The following is an 8,827-nucleotide window of genomic DNA, read 5'->3' as shown; positions in this document are numbered from 1 at the left end:
GCAGAATACTGGAGTGTGTAGCCTTTCCCTTCTCCAGGGAATCTTACCAACCCAGGGACTGAACCCAGGTCTCCTGCATTGGCGGCAGATTCTTTACCAGCTGAGCCACAAGAGAAGCCCAGTCTAAAATCATAAGAATAATGGCAACCATTTAAAATATGAACCTAAATGAATTTTACTTCTTCTAAGAGTAGTAAGCTAATGTTTTCAGTATTTTAAGATTTGAAAATATCCCCTTCAATATGACCATCTGGGATTTAAAGTATTTTTTTGAACATAGAAGTTTGTACAATATCTATCTTTTATCATATTGAAATTTCTACTTACAACTAACCTAAATTCTCTTTAGAAAGATCCACTGTGACCAAGATATTTGGGCCAATATACAAATATTGTTAATACATGGTCACAGATTTGTTTGTTCTTCACTCCATAGACGATTGGGTTGATAAAAGGTGGAACTACAGGTAAAGCTTAGATAAAAGGATATGAACATATGGCAGTATGTAAAAACCAAACCTGTGTGTGAAGAAAGAAAAGGCAAGGAGATAGAGCTGTAGGAAGACATAAACGCGGGTGGTGAATATATTAAAGGCTTTGAATCTTGCCTACTTCAGGAAAAATTGAAAGATAGTGATAAAGATTTGAGTAAAAAACAACATAAAGATTATGTTAAATCCTAAGACACAGAAGGCAACAAATAGACTACACATCTTGTTGATCCTTACATCTTCTGTAACCAGCTTCACAATGGCCATGTGCTCACAATAAGCATGGGAGATGACTGCTGTTCAGTAGAATTTGTCAATATTTGATAAGCTCTGTGCATGGTGGTATAAGAATAGTAGCCCTGAGTGCCACCCCAACTCTAATGTGAGTCAAGGATTGTTGGGAGAAGACATTGACATGTCTCAAGGAGTTACAGATAGCCACATAGTGATCTAGGGCCATCACCAGTAAGACACCTGATTTGGTTCCCTGGAATGAATGAAGAAGCCACATTTGTAGAAGACAGGCTTCAAAAGAAATTTCTGTCAACTAAAACCAGATGATGCCTAACACTGGGGAGAATAAAGTGCTAAGTGCATGCCTGTGGCTCCCCACATGGTTAATAATATATATATATACATATATATATATAGAGAGAGAGAGAGAGAGTCTGTTTTTATATTTGATTATCACTGTAATTAGGAAATTCCCAATCACAGCCACAAGGTACATAACACAGAATGAATCCCGATCTAACAGTGCACTGACTCCAGACCAAGAATCCCAATGAGTGTTAGTACAGAGGGCATTCAGACTGAGCCACTGGATATGAAATATGAGCATAATAACTTGATTAGTAGATGTAAGAAGTGATTTGGTACTTAGCAGCAGGAGCAGCATGGTGTGTCATCTTTTAATTCCTGTCAAAAAATAATGAATTAAAGAGAAGAAGAAACTCAAAATAGTTGTTTTGAAATATATATTAGTACAGAAGGAGGAATCTCTAGGATTTAAGAAGATCAGCAGCAGAAATAATAGAGACAGGAGGACTCATTCTTGATAACTAATGAATATGTGGGTAACTTTAAATTGAGGCTAATTTCTTGGTTTACAGTGGTCATAACCCCATGATAATGAAGAAATGCTTAGGCAACAATTTTAATGTTTCCTAAGAGTACATCATGGAAATGCAAGATTGCAATCTGGAATCAAGATTGCCAAAATAAATAACTCAGATATGCAGATGATACCACCCTTATGGCAGAAAGTGAAGAGGAACTAAAGAGCCTCTTGATGAAAGTGAAAGTGGAGAGTGAAAAAGTTGGCTTACAGCTCAACATTCAGAAAACGAAGATCATGGCATCTGGTCCCATCACTTCATGGGAAATAGATGGGGAAACAGTGGAAACAGTGTCAGACTTTATTTTGGGGGGTCTCCAAAATCACTGCAGATGGTGATTGCAGCCATGAAATTAAAAGACGCTTACTCCTTGGAAGGAAACTTATGAACAATCTAGATAGCATATTAAAAAGCAGAGACATTACTTTGCCAACAAAGGTCTGTCTAGTCAAGGCTATGGTTTTTCCAGTGGTCATGTATGGATGTGAGAGTTGGACTGTGAAAAAAGCTAAGCGCCGAAGAATTGATGCTTTTGAACTGTATCATTGGAGAAGACTCTTGAGAGTCCCTTGGACTGCAAGGAGATCCAATCAGTCCATTCTAAAGGAGATCAGTCCTGGGTGTTCAGTGGAAAGACTGATACTAAAGCTGAAACTCCAGTACTTTGGCCACCTCATGCAAAGAGTTGACTCATTGGAAAAGACCCTGAGGCTGGGAGGGATTGGGGGCAGCAGGAGAAGGGGAAGACAGAGGATGAGATGGCTGGATGGCATCACCGACTCGATGGACATGAGTTTGAGTGAACTCCGGGAGTTGGTGATGGACAGGGAGGCCTGGTGTGCTGCAATTCATGGGGTCGCAAAGAGTCGGACATGACTGAGTGACTGAACTGAACTGAACTGAATGGATTTGTGGAGAAGGAGGAGTTATGAACATGAAATAAGGGACTTATTAGCCACTAGCTAAACTACAAGAGGTCCAGGAGTTTTTAATTATACCCGCTTGGGTTATCTACATGTAATATCCCTGAAGTCTTTACTAAAACTTGCTTATACCTCCTTATTCTTCCTTTTCCTTTTTTCCACAGGCTAAGTACAGAGATTTTACACAGCATTTTTTTTTAGGCTGAGTTCCATTTCTGTTGCCCTCATTTGCAAATAAGTCTAAAAGTCTATTTAAATATAAACATGTTCTACCCCAATGGATTCTACTTAAGTAAGTATTCTGTGACATTTTCTTTCAATGAGGCAAATTCTGATATGAATTGCAAGTCCCATCCACTACTTAAAATGGGGTATCAAAGTCTCCTACTATATTTGTAGTGCTGTCTAAGTCTCCCTTTAGTTTGCTTCATATATTTGGGTTGTCTAGTACATGTAATGCATTTTCAAGATGAATTCAGTCTTCTAATATTATGTGATGTTTTGCTTCCCTGGTGGCTCAGGCGGTAAAGAATCTGCCTGCAATGTAGGAGGCCCAGATTCAAACCTTGGATTGGGAAGAGCCCCTGGAGAAGGGAATTGCAACCCACTCCAGTATTCTTGCCTGGAGAATTCCCATGGACAGAGGAGCCTGAAGGGTTTCAGAGACTCGGACACAGCTGAGCAACTAACACTAACTAACTTGCTTTTTGTGACTTTTTTTTTTTTTGGTCTTCCTGCAAGGTTTTCAGAATCTTCATTCCCCTACCAGAATCAAACCCAGGTCCATGGTAGTGAAAGTGCAGAGTCCTAACCATTGTACCACCAGGGAATTCTCAGTGATAGTTTTAATTAAAAGCCTGTTTTGACTAATAAAATTATGCCCACTCTTGCCTCCTTTTGTTTACCACTGGCATGAAATTTCTTCCTCTATGCCTTCACTTTCAGCTCATGTGTGTTCTTAAATCTTAAATCCTATGACAATACAGTAGAAAACATATAGTCAATTTTTGCTGTTTATTTAGTCATGTATCTGTTATGTATGTCTGATTATCCATTAATACATTTTTTATTCCTTCTTACATGGTATATTTTCATGTCTTCCTTCATATAGTTCATGTTACAAAATTTTATTAAACCCAAATACATTATGGTTCATTTCCATTTATGTGTTAATTAATAAGAAGTCATTCCAAATTTTATTCTACCTACACATCTTTAATAATATGCTCTCTTCCTTTTATTAAAGTCGACTTTTTTTTGGATTATTTCTTTTGAGAATTAAACATCAGTCTAAAATTAGAGACCAGATATCTCTCCCTGTGTACTAAGTTTTTCTTAAAAACTCTTAGTCCTCAGTCTTAAAGGTTGATTGAAGAAAGTTTAAACCAGATCTCTACAGGGACAAAATTCTGAGAATATGAAGTTGTGTGGGCAGAGGAATAGCACAGACTGAAAAAAACATCTGAAGGCAAAAACCACTACAATATTGTAAAGTAACTAGCCTCCAATTAAAACAAATTAAATTTTAAAAATCTGGTCTTTGTTTTAGTAGTCAGTTTATCACATGACATCTTTGACTGAAGGCCATACTTTATTTTAAGATGGTATACTAATTCATTCAAGCACCATCATTGTCTGCCATGTTGTACCATGCTAAATTGTTTCCGTCTTGTCTGACTCTTTGCAACCCCATGGACTGTAGCCCACAGGACTTCTCTGTCCATGGGATTCTTCAGGCAAGAATACTGGAGCAGGTTGTCATGCCCTTCTCCAAGGAATCTTCCCTACCCAAGGACTAAACCCTCAGCTCTAAGTCTCTTGCATTGGCAGGTGGATTCTTTACCACTAGTGCCATCAGGGAAGCCAACCATCATTGTTTACATTGATAATATTGGAATAAAGTCTCTAGTACACTGATTCTCTGTAATATGGTGCTACATGTTGCTTTAAAGCCTCCAGGTTAGTTGCTCTTGAATACCATTGATAAACACCAGAGAAATATTTAAATTTGTCATTATACAATACCATTTTTACTGAAGTTCTAGAAAGTCTCAGGAATTATCCTATGTATTATCAGTGTTAGTCACTCAGTCATTTCTAATTCTTTATGACCCCATGGACTACAACCTGTTAATCTCCTCTGTCTTGCCTGAAATTCTCCAGGCAAGAATACCAGAGTGAGCAATTCCCTTCTCTAGCAGATCTTTCCAACCCAGGGAAGGAATCTTGGTCTCCTGCATTGCAGACAGATTCTTCACCAGCTGAGCCACCAGGGAAGCCCATGTATCATTAATACAAGTGTAAATTAGACACAGTTACTTTCCTATAGACACTTGCAGTAGCTGATTTTTAAATGCAGTAGAATTTATTTGTTGATATTTTCAGTTCTATAGTAAACATTCAAATATAGGTAAAATTCAAACTGGGTAAGAGTATTAAAATATATTCCTCTGGGGGTGTGTTCTAATTAACTATGAATGCTGTTTTTGTTCTTAATCTATACAGTTAGCAAAACAAGACTGGGAGCTCAGTGCAGCTCAGATCATGAACTCCTAATTGTAAAATTCAGACTTAAATTGAAGAAAGTAGGGAAAAAACAGTAGGCCATTCAGGTATGACCAAAATAAAATTCCTTATGATTATAGAGTGGAAGTGCGAAAGCAATTCAAGAATTTAGGTCTCATAGACAGAGTGTCTGAAGACCTATAGACGGAGGTTCGTAACATTGTATGGGAGGCAGTGATCAAAACCATCTCCAAGAAAAAGAACTGCAAGGCAAATGGCTCTCTGAGGAGGACTTACTAATAGCTGAGAAAAGAAGAGAAGCCAAAGGCAAAGGACCTAACAGAAGAAGAAGACTTTAAGAAGAGGTGGCAGGAATACACAGAAGAACTATATAAATGAGATAATGACCCAGAAAACCATGACTCACCTACAGTCAGATATCCTAGAGTGTGAAGTCAAGTGGGCTTTAGAAAGGATCACTACAAACAAAGCTAGTGGAGGTGGTGGAATCCCAGTTGAGCTAGGATTCAAATTTTAAAAGATGATGCAGTTAAAGTGCTGCACTCAATATGCCAGCAAATTTGGAAAACTCAGCAGTGACCATGGGACTGGAAAAGATCAGTTTTCATTCCAATCCCAAAGAAAGGCAAAGCCAAAGAATGTTCAAACACAATTGCACTCATTTCACATGCTAGCAAAGCAATTCTCAAAGTTCTCTAAGCTAGGCTTCAACAGAACATGAACCAAGAATTTCCAGATGTTCAAGCTAGATTTAGAAAAGGCAGAGGAACCAGAGATCAACTTGCCAATATCCACTGGATCATAGCAAAAGCAAGAAAATTCCAGAAAAACACCTACTTCTGCTTCATTGACTATGTTAAAGCCATTGACTGTGTGGATCACAACAAACGGTACAAAATTCTTAAGGATACAGGAATACCAGACCACCTGACCTGCCTTCTGAGAAATCTGTATGCAGGTCAAGAAGCAACTATTAGAATCAGACATGGAACAATGGACTTGTTCCAATAGGGAAAGGAATACATCAAGGCTGTATGGTGTTACCCTGATCATTTAACTTATATGCAGAGTACATCATGTGCAATGCCAGGCTGGATGAAGCACAAGCCAGAATTAAGATTGCCTGGAGAAATATCAATAATCTCAGATATGCAGATGACACCACCTATATGGCAGAAAGCAAAGAGGAACTAAAGAGCCTCTTGATGAAACTGAAAAAGGAGAGTGAAAATATTGGCTTAAAACAACATTCAAAAAATGAAGATCATGGCACCTGGTCCCATCATTTCATGGCAAATAGATAGGGAAACATTGGAAACAGTTTTATATTTTATTTTCTTGGACTCCAAAATCACTGCTGATGGTGACTGCAGCCGTGAAATTAAAAGATACTTTCTCTTTGGAGGATAAGATATGACAAACTACACAATGTATTACAAAACAGAAACATGACTGTGCAAAGATCCATATAGTCAAAGCTATGGTTTTTCCATTTGTCATGTATCGATGTGAGAGTTGGATCATAAAGAAGACTAAGCACTGAAGAATTGATGCTTTTGAACTGTGGTGTTGGAGAAGACTCTTGAGAGTCCCTTGGACTGCAAGGAGATCAAGCCAGTCAATTTTAGAAGAAATCAATCCTGAATATTCATTGGAAGAACTGATGCAGAAACTGAACCTCCAATACTTTGGCCCTCTGATGTGAAGAATTGACTCATTAGAAAAGAGCCTTTTGCTGGTAAAGACTAAAGACAAGAGGAGAAAGGGATGACAGAGGATGAGATGTTTTGATGGGATCACCAACTTGATGGACATGAGCAAACTCCAGGAATTGCTGATGGACAGGGAAGTCTGGCGTGCTGCAGTCCATGGGGTCACAAAGAGTTAGACATGACTGAGGGACTGAACAACAGCAACAATTGTGAATAGACCTAATTAATTTTAATCAATTTTTTGCTATCTTTTTTATCCAAAATATTCAATGTTTATAGACTCTATTTAATATTTTACAGTTTTTATGTTGCTGATATTGGTATTATTGATTTTATATTATTTTAATGTGTATCAGTATTTTATAAAAAGCAGACATCTATAAAGAGACATATCTATAAATAGATGTGATTAAAATTTTTTTAAATATAGATTTACAAGTAGATATTAGAAAATGAGATATGGCCAGAATTACAGCTATGTGTTGGGTTAACATGTTGAAATATTGGGTTGGCTAAAAAGTTCATTCGGATTTTTTCATACAATCTGATGAAAAACCTAATGATTCTTTTGGCCCACCTAATATTAAAGTGTGGCATGGTCTTCAGAATTTATCTTGAATCAACTGCTGTTTTTTGTCATTCCTTATCTATGCAGGTTTAAGAGTTGTTAGAGAGAATGTTCTATGTTTTAAAGTAGAAGTTTAAGTTGCTTGGTGGTGTCGGATGGAATTCTCTAAGCTAGAATACTAGAGTGGGTAACATTTCCCTTCTCCAGGGGATCTTACCAACCCAGAGATCAAAGCCAGGTCTCCTGCATGGCAGGTGGATTCTTTACCAGCTGACCCATAATGGAAGCCCAAGAATATTGGAGTGGGTAATCCCAAAGAAAGGCAATGCCAAAGAATGCTCAAACTACAGCACAATTGCACTCATCCCACACGCTAGTAAAACAATGCTCAAAATTCTCCAAACCAAGCTTCAGCAATACGTGAACCATGAACTTCGAGATGTTCAAGCTGGTTTTAGAAAAGGCAGAGGAACCAGAGATCAAATTGCCAACATCCACTGGATCATCAAGAAAGCAAGAGAGTTCCAGAAATACATCTATTTCTTCTTTAATGACTATGCCAAAGCCTTTGACTGTGTGGACCACAATAAACTGGGGAAGATTCTTAAAGAGATGGGAATACCAGACCACCTGACCTGCCTCTTGAGAAACCTATATGCAGGTCAGGAAGCAACAGTTAGAACTGGACATGGAACAACAGACTGGTTCCAAATCAGGAAAGGAATATCTCAAGGCTGTAAGGTGACAACCTTGCTTATTTAACTTATATGAAGAGTACATTATGAGAAACGCTGGGCTGGAAGAAGCACAAGCTGGAATCAAGATTCCTGGGAGATATATCAATAACCCCAGATATGCAAATGACACTACCCTTATGGTAGAAAGTGAAGAGGAACTAAAAAGCCTGTTGATGAAAGTGAAAGAGGAGAGTGAAAAAGTTGGCTTAAAGCTCAACATTCAGAAAATGAAGATCATGGCATCTGGTCCCATCACTTCATGGGAAATAGATGGGGAAACAGTGGAAACAGTGTCAGACTTTATTTTGGGGGGGCTCCAAAATCACTACAGATGGTGATTGCAGCCACGAAATTAAAAAATGCTTACTCCTTGGAAGGAAAGTTATGACCAACCTATATAGCACATTAAAAAGCAGAGGCATCACATTGCCAACAGAGATCCATTTAGTCAAGGCTATGGTTTTTCCAGTAGTCATGTATGGATGTGAGAGTTGGACTGTGAAGAAAGCTGAGCACTGAAGAACTGATGAACTTTTGAACAGTAGCGTTGGAGAAGACTCTTGAGAGTCCCTTGGACTGCAAGGAGATACAATCAGTCCATTCTAAAGGAGATCAGTCCTGGGTGTTCATTGGAAGGACTGATGCTAAAGCTGAAACTCCAATACTTTGGCCACCTCATGCGAAGAGTTGACTCATTAGAAAAGACTCTGATGCTGGGAGGGATTGGGGGCAGGAGTAGAAGGGGAAGACAG

The 8,827-nt window shown here is 38.4% G+C and overlaps 1 pseudogene; it reads right to left on the bottom strand.

Annotated features, from left to right (window-relative positions):
- Positions 1–345: 345 nt before the first annotated feature.
- Positions 346–1,399, bottom strand: LOC138986932 (olfactory receptor 52A5-like; annotated as a pseudogene).
- Positions 1,400–8,827: the final 7,428 nt, after the last annotated feature.

The sequence above is a fragment of the Bos mutus genome, unplaced genomic scaffold, assembly GCF_027580195.1.
Source record: "Bos mutus isolate GX-2022 unplaced genomic scaffold, NWIPB_WYAK_1.1 CTG266, whole genome shotgun sequence".
NCBI lineage: Eukaryota > Metazoa > Chordata > Mammalia > Artiodactyla > Bovidae > Bos > Bos mutus.
The sequence above is the reverse complement of the archived record's forward strand: the minus strand, read 5'-3'. Positions and strand labels throughout refer to the sequence as shown.